We start from the raw sequence: 13159 nt of genomic DNA on the forward strand, positions 1-13159 counted from the left end.
TGCTTATAAAGGCGGCTGGGTGGAGAGTCCGAGTCGGTAACGATCACGATCCGACGTCTCAGATCGTTTCCTTGTCCGTTACGTATTCTCCGTTCCTGACCGGCAAAAATAAGCGCGTAGGTATGAGCTCGGCTCGGCTCGGCTCATTCCCGCAACCCGCGGCGCGTCGTGGCGTGGCGAGGCGGGCGGCGGAGGAGGAGTGCGCGAGGGCACCTTCTCTTCTCACTCTCCAATAGCATGTGGAAGAGAGACCCTTATAAAGGGGTCCAAACTCTCCTCCACTAGCGGGGTGGGACTAAACTCCCACCACCTTGCCATGCCACCACCTACATGGGCCCTTGTAGATTTTCTGAAATTCTCTAGTGGGCCTAAGGCCCACCTCCAAATTTCAACAATCCCCCACCAGATCTCAAGGGCACATCGTGTTCCCTCGTTCCAATCACTGTTTTAATATACCAGCATTTCAGTGAAGACCTGTTAAGGTTGAGCTTCACCTAGAACAAGTAGCTACACCCCTTCACAACTGAACAATGGACTATGCCTTGAATTGTCAGTTTGGCGTAAAGGAGCTTCACCACAAGTCTTACTAGTACTAGGCTGCCGAAGGTGACCCCTCGGGTGGAGCATATTAGTCACACTCCTGGCCTATTCATGAGTTTACTAGAGATCACCCAAATCTCATAGACTGTGACCAGCAGTCAAGCTCATATAGGTGTGTTCCTCCAAAGATCGCTCTGTAGGACAGCATCTTGCTTACATATAAGCTTTAGAACATATTAAGACAGTAGTCATCCTACCATACAGTATCCGAGAGTATTGCATCTCCAACGGAGTGGGTTAGTAAAGTTACTCTCCTCAGTTCACCACTGGCTTGTTTTCCCATGTCCTACTTCACGGGATCTCCGATCATATAGGTTAGGTTACTACCATGGCAACTCATGTGGGTCTCATACCCATCTTCCTCGATGCACTATCTATCACAACACGTGATAGCCCTTTAGTAAAGGGATCTGCCAGATTCTTAGCCGTTTGGATATAATCCAACGCTATCACTCCGGAGTTTCTCAAACGTCTGACAGACTTCAATCTCATTCTTATATGTTTGTTGGACTTCATATTGTCCTTTGAACTCTTCACTTTAACAATAACCGTCTGATTATCGCAGTTCATAAGGATAGCCGGAACCGGCTTCTCAACCACAGGTAAGTCCATCAAAAGATCTCGAAGAAATTCTGCTTCGACACCAGATGTGTCTAATGCTGTTAATTCTGCTTCCATTGTCGATCTTGTTAAGATCGTTTGCTTGCAAGACTTCCAGGAAACAGCACCACCCCCAAGAGTAAACATATACCCAGTAGCGGCCTTCATCTCATCAGCATCAGAGATCCAATTCGCATCACTATACCCTTCAAGTACTGATGGGAATCCCGTATAGTGAAGCCCGTGGTTGACAGTACCTTTCAAGTAGCGCATAATTCTTCCAACAGCACGCCAATGAACTTCGCCCGGGTTTGCAACAAACCGGCTAAGTTTGCTCACAGCAAACGCGATGTCAGGCCTCGTTGCGCTAGCTAGGTACATAAGTGAACCGATAATTTGAGAGAATCTCAATTGATCTATAGCTGTGCCTTTAAACTTTCGAATAAGCACACTAGGATCATATGGTGTTTGACAAATCTTGCAGTCTGAATATCCAAAGCGACTCAAAATCTTGTCAACATAGTGGGATTGCAGAAGTGTAATCCCACCCTCATCATCTCTCAACAGCTTGATGTTCAAGGTAACATCAGCCACCCCAAGGTCCTTCATCTCAAAGTTTTGAGACAGAAAAGACTTAACCTCCTCAATTACTTTGAGGTTGGTTCCAAATATCAGTATGTCATCAACATACAAGCACAATATAACTCCTTCGCCCCCACCATGGCGATAGTATACACATTTGTCAGCTTCATTAACAACGAAGCCAACAGATGTCAGAGTTGTATTAAACTTCTCATGCCATTGCTTAGGTGCTTGTCTCAGACCATATAAAGATTTCAGCAACTTACACACCTTTCCTTCCTGACCTTCTATCACAAAGCCATCTGGCTGTTGCATATAGATTTCCTCATTTAGCTCTCCATTCAGGAAAGCCGTCTTAACGTCCATTTGATGAACGAGAAGACCATGAGAGGCCGCCAATGAGAGTAGTACTCTAATGGTGGTCAGTCTAGCCACAGGTGAATAAGTATCGAAGAAATCTTCCTCTTCTTTCTGGGCATAGCCCTTGGCCACAAGCCTAGCCTTGTACTTTTCAATTGTACCGTCGGGCCTAAGCTTCTTTTTGAACACCCACTTGCATCCCAATGGTTTGCAACCATAGGGACGATCAGTGATTTCCCATGTCCCGTTAGCCATGATGGAGTCCATCTCGCTACGGATAGCAGCTTTCCAGTAATCAGCATCTGGAGAAGCATACGCTTCTGAAATAGAAGTGGGATTATCATCCACGAGGTATACGAAGAAATCATCACCAAAGGTCTTTGCAGTCCTTTGTCTCTTGCCCCTACCACGGGCTTCCTCGTCATCCTCCTCAGGATTTTCATCATGTGTTTGTTCATAATATTCCATAGGAATGGCAGGCTCAGGAGTTATCTCAGATTCCTGTCTAGAAGTGCTTTTGCATATCTCTCATGGGAAATATATCCTCAAAGAATGTAGCATCCCTCGACTCCATTATTGTACCGACCTTCACGTCAGGTACCTCAGATTTCACTACTAGAAATCTATAGCCTACGCTATTCTTAGCGTATCCCAAATTAACGCAATCCACAGTCTTTGGTCCAAGCTTGCGCTTCTTGGGGATCGGTACATTGACTTTCGCCAAGCAGCCCCAAGTACGTAAGTACGAGAGTGTCGTCCTTCTCTTCGACCACTCCTCGTAGGGAGTGACCTCATTATCTTTTGTAGGAACTTTATTCAGGACATGACACGCGGTCAATATAGCCTCCCCCCACCATGCCTTGGATAAACCCGATGTATCTAACATGGCGTTAACCAAATCAGTTAGAGTACGGTTTTTCCGCTCGGTAACCCCGTTTGACTGGGGTGAATAGGGAGGCGTCCTCTCATGAATAATGCCGTGTTCCGCACAAAATGAATCAAATTCGTTTGAGAAGTACTCTCCACCACGATCAGACCGGACTCGTTTAATTTTCTTTTCAAGTTGATTCTCAACTTCTGCCTTATAGATTTTAAAGTAGTGTAGAGCCTCATCTTTAGTATTTAACAGATACACATAGCAAAATCTAGTGGAATCATCTATCAATGTCATGAAGTATTTCTTTCCACCTTTAGTCAACACACCATTCATCTCACAAAGATCAGAATGTATGAGTTCTAATGGTGCCAAGTGTCTCTCCTCTGCAGCCTTGTGAGGCTTGCGAGGTTGCTTTGCTTGCACACACGAGTGGCACTTAGAACCTTTGGCTAAAGTGAAAGTTGGGATTAAATTCAGTTTTGCTAGCCGCGACATAACACCGAAACTTATGTGACAAAGACGTGAATGCCAAACTTCAGACTTGGAGTCCTGCGCCGGCTTCTTGTACTTGTTTGGGCATTTGTTCGCCCAATGTTCCTCTGAACCACAAGTATAGCAGCCATCTCCCTTCTTATTCTTCTTGAAGGGCTTCTTCCCCTTCTTCTTGAAGTCGGTATTCTGTTGGACAGAGTTCTTTCCCTTGGGCTTGTGAGAATTGAAGTTCCTCTGATGTACCATATTGGCTGCAGAAGAGCTTTCCACCGCTTTTCCATTGGAGTCCTTTGCTCTCGAGTTCTGCTCAACACTCAGATGGCCGATGATGTCCTCTACTGAGAACTCACGCCTCTGATGTTTCAGAGTAGTAGCAAAGTTCCTCCAGGAATTAGGGAGCTTAGCAATTATACAGCCCGCGACAAACTTGCCCGGCAAATTGCACTTAAGAACCTCAAGTTCCTTAGCTATGCATATTATCTCATGAGCTTGTTCCAATACAGAACGGTTGTCAACCATCTTGTAATCGTGGAACTGCTCCATAACATACATCTCACTCCCAGCATCGGTGGCCCCGAATTTAGATTCGAGCGCCTCCCACAAGTCCTTGGCAACATGCATATGTAAATATGCATCAACCAGCTTATCTCCGATCACGCTAATGACTGCTCCAAGGAATAGGACGGTGGCCTCCTTAAACATCTTCTCCTGTTCAGGAGTGATAGTTTCCGTAGGAGTGACACCGGCTACCCAGAACACGTTCATAGCCGTGAGCCATAAGGTGGTTCTCGTTTGCCAACGCTTGAAAAAAGTACCGGTAAACTTATCCGGTTTCAGTGCAGCAGCAAAACCATTACTCGAAAAATTCCTACAGACATTAGGTTTTTGGATTGTTGAGAAAATAGGCAATTTTCCGAGTAGATTAATCCACAAAATAATAACTAGCATGGCATTGACTAGACTAATGACATACTGATCTTGAGCTAACCTAGCACATACTACGCATATAGTGGATACATCTATGCAAACAAGTAGTACTGCTAGAATAAATACGAACAAGAGGATAAACGAGTCATACCCTCCAATCGGCCAGTTGGCCGTAGCAGCAGCAGCGGCGGCGGAGGCAGTATCCTCTGCCGTCTTCTTCTCGGCTTCCTCGCGGAGACGATCAGCTTCGCTTGGTGAAGACATGGCGATGACGAGGGCGACGCGGACGTAGACGAAGCAGACGGACGGAGGCGAGCAGTCGCGTGATCGCTCCCCAAAAACCTAATCGCCCCTCTCCCGTACAGGAACCGGAGAGGCGAGGTTTCGGAGGCCTGCTCTCCCGTCGACCGTGTACGCGGTAAACGGGACGGAGTCGCCGGCGGCAGCACCAGTTCAAGGAACGAACGCGTGAGGCAGATGTGATCTGATTTCGTGACGGCTAGGGTAGGCGATCGCGTGCTTATAAAGGCGGCTGGGTGGAGAGTCCGAGTCGGTAACGATCACGATCCGACGTCTCAGATCGTTTCCTTGTCCGTTACGTATTCTCCGTTCCTGACCGGCAAAAATAAGCGCGTAGGTATGAGCTCGGCTCGGCTCGGCTCATTCCCGCAACCCGCGGCGCGTCGTGGCGTGGCGAGGCGGGCGGCGGAGGAGGAGTGCGCGAGGGCACCTTCTCTTCTCACTCTCCAATAGCATGTGGAAGAGAGACCCTTATAAAGGGGTCCAAACTCTCCTCCACTAGCGGGGTGGGACTAAACTCCCACCACCTTGCCATGCCACCACCTACATGGGCCCTTGTAGATTTTCTGAAATTCTCTAGTGGGCCTAAGGCCCACCTCCAAATTTCAACAATCCCCCACCAGATCTCAAGGGCACATCGTGTTCCCTCGTTCCAATCACTGTTTTAATATACCAGCATTTCAGTGAAGACCTGTTAAGGTTGAGCTTCACCTAGAACAAGTAGCTACACCCCTTCACAACTGAACAATGGACTATGCCTTGAATTGTCAGTTTGGCGTAAAGGAGCTTCACCACAAGTCTTACTAGTACTAGGCTGCCGAAGGTGACCCCTCGGGTGGAGCATATTAGTCACACTCCTGGCCTATTCATGAGTTTACTAGAGATCACCCAAATCTCATAGACTGTGACCAGCAGTCAAGCTCATATAGGTGTGTTCCTCCAAAGATCGCTCTGTAGGACAGCATCTTGCTTACATATAAGCTTTAGAACATATTAAGACAGTAGTCATCCTACCATACAGTATCCGAGAGTATTGCATCTCCAACGGAGTGGGTTAGTAAAGTTACTCTCCTCAGTTCACCACTGGCTTGTTTTCCCAGGTCCTACTTCACGGGATCTCCGATCATATAGGTTAGGTTACTACCATGGCAACTCATGTGGGTCTCATACCCATCTCCCTCGATGCACTATCTATCACAACACGTGATAGCCCTTTAGTAAAGGGATCTGCCAGATTCTTAGCCGTTTGGATATAATCCAACGCTATCACTCCGGAGTTTCTCAAACGTCTGACAGACTTCAATCTCATTCTTATATGTTTGTTGGACTTCATATTGTCCTTTGAACTCTTCACTTTAACAATAACCGTCTGATTATCGCAGTTCATAAGGATAGCCGGAACCGGCTTCTCAACCACAGGTAAGTCCATCAAAAGATCTCGAAGAAATTCTGCTTCGACACCAGATGTGTCTAATGCTGTTAATTCTGCTTCCATTGTCGATCTTGTTAAGATCGTTTGCTTGCAAGACTTCCAGGAAACAGCACCACCCCCAAGAGTAAACATATACCCAGTAGCGGCCTTCATCTCATCAGCATCAGAGATCCAATTCGCATCACTATACCCTTCAAGTACTGATGGGAATCCCGTATAGTGAAGCCCGTGGTTGACAGTACCTTTCAAGTAGCGCATAATTCTTCCAACAGCACGCCAATGAACTTCGCCCGGGTTTGCAACAAACCGGCTAAGTTTGCTCACAGCAAACGCGATGTCAGGCCTCGTTGCGCTAGCTAGGTACATAAGTGAACCGATAATTTGAGAGAATCTCAATTGATCTATAGCTGTGCCTTTAAACTTTCGAATAAGCACACTAGGATCATATGGTGTTTGACAAATCTTGCAGTCTGAATATCCAAAGCGACTCAAAATCTTGTCAACATAGTGGGATTGCAGAAGTGTAATCCCACCCTCATCATCTCTCAACAGCTTGATGTTCAAGATAACATCAGCCACCCCAAGGTCCTTCATCTCAAAGTTTTGAGACAGAAAAGACTTAACCTCCTCAATTACTTTGAGGTTGGTTCCAAATATCAGTATGTCATCAACATACAAGCACAATATAACTCCTTCGCCCCCACCATGGCGATAGTATACACATTTGTCAGCTTCATTAACAACGAAGCCAACAGATGTCAGAGTTGTATTAAACTTCTCATGCCATTGCTTAGGTGCTTGTCTCAGACCATATAAAGATTTCAGCAACTTACACACCTTTCCTTCCTGACCTTCTATCACAAACGAAAAATTCCTACAGACATTAGGTTTTTGGATCACGATCACGAGCGCGGCTCGGCTCATTCCCGCGGCGCGGCGGAGGAGGAGTGCGCGAGGGCACCTTCTCTTCTCACTCTCCAATAGCATGTGGAAGAGAGACCCTTATAAAGGGGTCCAAACTCTCCTCCACTAGCGGGGTGGGACTAAACTCCCACCACCTTGCCATGCCACCACCTACATGGGCCCTTGTAGATTTTCTGAAATTCTCTAGTGGGCCTAAGGCCCACCTCCAAATTTCAACAGAATATATGTAGAGACTTCACTAGAAGGTCAGCTTCACAGTTTCAATTTAGTACTCCCTTCATTTCAAAATAAATGATTCAACTTTATATAAACTTTAGTAAGGAGTAATTCATAGATGCATGTGAGAGACGACGGACAATACGCCACCCTCCACCGGCTGCATTATTAGAGTACTGCCGAACCGTTCGAAAACGGTGACGGTGGGTGATGTGACAATACATCGATCGAGACGTGCTGCATCAGCGAGCTTTGGCGCCACACACATACACACACACTGCCTGAATGCATTGAAAGATTTCCCACCCCGGCCGGTATTTTCCAGGAATGCATGTATGTAGGAAGGATGCCTTACAAAGGGATGGAGCTCTGACGCTGGCATAACAAAGAGATGGCTCCTCTCACTCCCAGGCTTGTAGTGCCCATAGATGTGAAGAAGAAGCCATGGGAGCAAGAGGTTCCTCTCCACAACCGCTGGCACCCGGATATCCCTCCGGTTGCTGATGTGACTCAAGGGGAATTATTCCGTGTTGAGATGGTCGATGCCACAGGAGGGCAGGTTAGAGATGATGACTCGGCGGATGATATCAAATCTCTGGATTTCGCAGCGGTAAGTATGAACTTACTTAATTTTTATGGAAGAAATGTTGTTTCATGAATAGTTGCCTGATTTGTTAGACAAGGCTCCAAGGATCGTTCTATATATCTAGATCGGGGTTGGAGGTTGCTCATGTTCATTGACTATGGTTTGATGTCCTGTTTATTATGGTAGATTAGCATTTCACTCATGCATGCATCAAATAAAAGCAAGTGTTCATTGTGCCAAGCTGAAAATGGGTTTTCCGCAGCCTCACTATCTCAGTGGCCCCCTTAGAGTGGTCGATGCCGAAGGGGTTCCAGCTTCACCTGGTGATCTTCTTGCAGTGGAGATCTGCAACCTCGGCCCGCTTCCCGGTGACGAGTGGGGCTATACTGGGATATTTGAAAGGGAGCATGGAGGCGGCTTCTTAACCGACCACTTCCCGAGTGCAAGAAAAGCCATTTGGTATTTTGAAGGAATTTACGCGTACTCCCCTTAGATACCAGGTAAAAGTGTTTGCTATATATTACTACAAATGGAGCATTTCATCTTGAGATCACTCAGATAGGTCCATCTTGTGCATATCAGGTGTTCGGTTTCCGGGGTTACCTCATCCTGGTATAGTGGGAACTGCACCGTCAGCCGACCTTCTTGACATATGGAACCAAAGGGAACGAGAATTGGTCGAGGCGGGTCATGAGCCTCTGAAATTGTGTCAAGTTCTACACCAGAGACCCCTTGCTAGCTTACCAACCTCCGAGAACTGCTTACTTGGGAAGGTATATATGATGTGCTCCCTCATGAATGGTTTCACCTTAACATCTTGTATATACAAAGTACTTTCTTTCTGCTGAAGTGCCAATGCATCTGAGATGCAAGCTTTGCATTTTCTCAAAAAATAAATAACAAATGATTAATCTTGTATCTGGCGCATAATTTATTCCAGCATGGTAGTTTTGCACACGAATAGTATTTATTTAGGAAATCTATTGAAGTATTTGTGTTTGAAAGCATGGGTGCTCCCTCATCTTCCTTGCATTAATAAAATCAGCACGAGTTTTATAACCGGACCTCAGGGATAGATGGGTTTATCTGTGCTACATTGAAGTTTAAGGCATCAAGACACCATTGCAAAAATTGAAAGATAACATAGTGTTTTTGTACTACTGCTAAAAGTTTTTGTCGGTGAATAGAGATGGCCACAGTGTGTACCCAGAAAATGGTCACATGGAATCTAATCATGATGGACATGCCATTCGATCACCCCGTTGATCCCCATTTGTTCACCTCACCCAACTCTTCTCCATGAAGCATGATGCGGCTGAGAAGATCTCTAATCCTCTAGTAAACACTCGTTACAGAGGTGACAAACTAAGTCTGGATAACTACCATGGCACTGAGTCAAAGAACAGTTGGGGAAAAGTTAACAACAAACATAACACCACCGTCAGAAGAGACAAACTGAACATATTAATAAAATATACTCCAAAAAATTAAATTGCCGATCAGGAAAAACAAATCAGATTCAGTGGTCAGGTTCATATAATTAGCTACCAGAACAACCTCAAGCCCCATGTTCATCAATACTTTGTTTATATATGGTTAAAGAACTATGTTGACAACGTATGCAATGTTGCACAGATGCAAGAAGGGAGTGCTGAATGGGAAAAAATTGCAAGTGAAGCAGCAAGAACGATTCCTGGAAGAGAGAATGGGGGTAACTGCGACATAAAGAATCTAAGCAGAGGTTCCAAAGTTTATCTACCAGTATTTGTTGAAGGAGCAAATTTGAGTACTGGTGATATGCACTTCTCCCAAGGTGATGGCGAAATCTCATTTTGTGGAGCAATAGAAATGAGTGGGTTCCTTGAGCTAAAGTAATTTCCTTAATTTGTTCTTCTCTACACTTTTCAATACTTGCCACATTATACTATGTTTTAAATGTGACTCGTATCTCATAGGAGTAGCGGTGTACTGGACAACCCAGATCCATTAATGTAATAGAAATTCCCATTGTTAAGTTTCACCATTCTTCATAAAGAAACTAGGCTGGCACAGTAGCAGGAAGCATCTTAACATCCAAACAACTGCTTGCTTAAGATTTAGATGGGCAGAGAGAAATATATAATAGTGCATATAGCTATACTTCTAACAACATGCTAATTAATATCCTACCTAACAAACTGCAATTCTTAGTTGATCAATAATCTTAGAGGAGCCACTGAATTTGGTAGTTGCATAACAAAATAATTGCCTATGCGATCTACTTCTCAAGGCGTGTTTGTGAAACTCTATTGATTTATTTTATGTAGGTGTGAGATCATAAGAGGTGGGATGAAGGAATACTTGACTCCTGTTGGTCCAACACCACTTCATGTGAATCCTATCTTTGAGATAGGTCCAGTGGAGCCACGTTTCTCGGAATGGTTAGTCTTCGAGGGCATCAGCGTGGATGAGTCGGGGAAACAACATTTCCTTGATGCATCAGTTGCCTACAAGCGTGCAGTTCTCAACGCCATTGAGTACCTTTCTAGATTTGGGTGCTCCAAGGAGCAGGTAGGGACTAGGATTATTAACTACTACAACGAATTTTAGTATCATGTAAGAGGGATATTATCATAAGTTCTTAACTTCAGGTTGTATGCAGGTCTATATTTTACTGTCATGTTGTCCATGTGAAGGTAGGATATCTGGAATAGTAGACGCCCCTAATGCAGTGGTGACACTTGCCATCCCTACATCGATATTCGATCAGGTATCCTACAATAGCCCCAACACACTGTCATCTGGACATTTTAAACCATGTGCATCATATCTGCTAATTGTTGCACCTTTAATTTTTCATCTTCTTAATAAGAATATAACAAGGTCGTGGTTGATGCCTTTCGTATGATCTTGGATATACCTTAATCTATTTGTGCAACATTTGTTTGAGGAATCCAAAAGGTGGTGTCCAACGACAATCAATTGAGATGTTTGTATAGGTTTTTGTATCACAACAGATAAGTGGTGAACTATCCATATTGCTAGGTTTGCATTCTAAATATGTCCCCAATTACTCCATGGAAACGTTAGTTTAATCAGTCATTGGCTGAAGTAGTAGTAGTAGTATAAGTATATTTGTATAATTGCATATAGACTATATACCCATGTCTGTGTTGCATTTTTTTTTAAAACATAGGGGTTCCCCGACCCAACTTTATCAAGCCATGGTAGGAACCAGCACAAATGATTCACAGCTCTCGGCGGAAGCATATTACAGGGTTTTCAGTTTTCCCACCACACACGCAGAATGGACACTGTTGCAAATAATCTGGTTAACGCTTCCTAAGAATAAATGATCTTCAGCAGTGCATGCATGTCAGCAAGAGTAAGAGATATTCACCGATTTCACTCGAAGCGTCAGGGCTAGCAGCAAAAATATCCAACATGCATGCCGGCAGCAAAGCATAGTTGGTAGTTAGGAAGTTGGTAGGCAGTAATAGTTTGCTTAGTTTGTAAGGTGATCCGTACTAGTAGAGTATCTCCTTCATTTATAGGCATTTTCAGTAGGGGACTGATCTGCGCCGGCGCGCCGGTCCAAACTTTCGGTCGGCCGTGCGCGAGCCGCAGGATCCACCAACCCCGCTCGTCCGCACCGTTGGATCCGCATGCAACATTTTTTCCTCTATGCAGCAAAATTTCGATGCGATGCAACAATTTTTTCAACGGTTGCAACAAAAACAAAATTTGTAGCAAAAAAATATCTACGTGATCGTAACAAAAAAAACGAAGTTGATGGTGCGTGGTAGCAAAAGTCAAACGCCGGTTGTAGCAAATATTTACTGACGTGTACGCAACTTTTTTAGTGAACGGTTGCAGCAAAACATGATGCCGGTTGTAGCAAAAATTAACACGGTTGTAGCAAAAGTAAAAAACATCGATTGTAACGAAAAATCCGACAAACTGGAGTTGCAACCAAACGTATATGCAGTTTTTTTACTGAGACAAAAATTAGTAAAAAAACGCTTGCAACAAATATGACGCTGGTTGCAACATATTTAGACTAAAAATGTTGCATCCACTGACCAGCGAAGCACGCGGATGGGAAAAATGTTGCATGGGTCCACGCGCGTGAGGGGACGACCGGCGCGTCGGTTCGGCCGGCGCGCGGATGGGAAATGATTCCCTTTTCAGTATTATGAGTATTTTTATTTAAAACTCCGATGCATGACATTTCCATTGTTAACTTATTAGGATATAAAGCCAAAACGCGTGGGGAATGGACCAAAGTTGAGAAGATTTCCGGATGTTCTGAGATGAACGTACAGTGGACATTATATGTAGCACAAGACCAATGCAGTACGAGGGCACCACAACGTCAGATATCTAAAGTAATGCATGACAATGCTTACACTTCTGTCGAATAATAAATCTAAATAACCATCTTTATTATGTGAGCAGTCATTTCTGTATGTGCGATATGGAATGTGGACTTGTAGTTGTAATGTGGGATTTCTTGATTCTAGACACTTGAAAAATTATAAATCAGACGTAATGAAGATACATATATGCCATAATGCTTGTCTTGCTGCAAAGATTTGTTATGTAAGACATGCAAGTATTTTGCTTGTGATTGCTATTGAAACTAGCATACCGGTCCTCGCAAAGGTGTAACTTCTATCTCTTATTTTTCATATGATTATGTTGCTAAGAAAGAATAGACAAGAATATGAAACACTTTTAGAAAAACTGTGAGACCAACTCCTTTCTTCTCAATAACCTACTTTACTATGATACCTTGCATATTGCTGCAGGAATCACGAACAAATAACTTGATGTTCAGAAACATGAAAATGTTTATGGAAGCATAGTATATGTTGATGACAGGGAATTTTGTTTTAAATAAATAGTGTTTAGATTCATCATCTAGATAAAACATGATGAAAAGCATAAAAAGTGGCAAAGTTTCCTTACATTGATAATTTATCATCGAGGTGATCAGACAATAACACCGTTAAGTAAAAACAGTGGAGACATATCACTTTCATCAAAATCTAAAACTATGATAGAAACCATAAATATGCATTCCATAAATTTGATCATGCCAATAACCATAGCACCTTTTCAACGTGATAAACAAAAATGATGTTCATCTTGCGCATACAAGAGGAACATTGTTCATGTTCATGAACTCTTCCTTTGAGATAACCTTGAGGTGTTCTCGTTTAGTTTACCAAAAAATCAGTTACCAATGATATCTAATTTATTTTATAATTGAGTTGATTAT

At 43.8% G+C, this 13159-nt stretch overlaps 1 pseudogene; it reads left to right on the forward strand.

Annotated features, from left to right (window-relative positions):
• Window positions 1-7611: 7611 nt before the first annotated feature.
• Window positions 7612-12521, forward strand: LOC123403097 (annotated as a pseudogene).
• Window positions 12522-13159: the final 638 nt, after the last annotated feature.

This window comes from Hordeum vulgare, chromosome 6H (genome assembly GCF_904849725.1).
Source record: "Hordeum vulgare subsp. vulgare chromosome 6H, MorexV3_pseudomolecules_assembly, whole genome shotgun sequence".
NCBI classification, from domain to species: Eukaryota; Viridiplantae; Streptophyta; class Magnoliopsida; order Poales; family Poaceae; genus Hordeum; species Hordeum vulgare.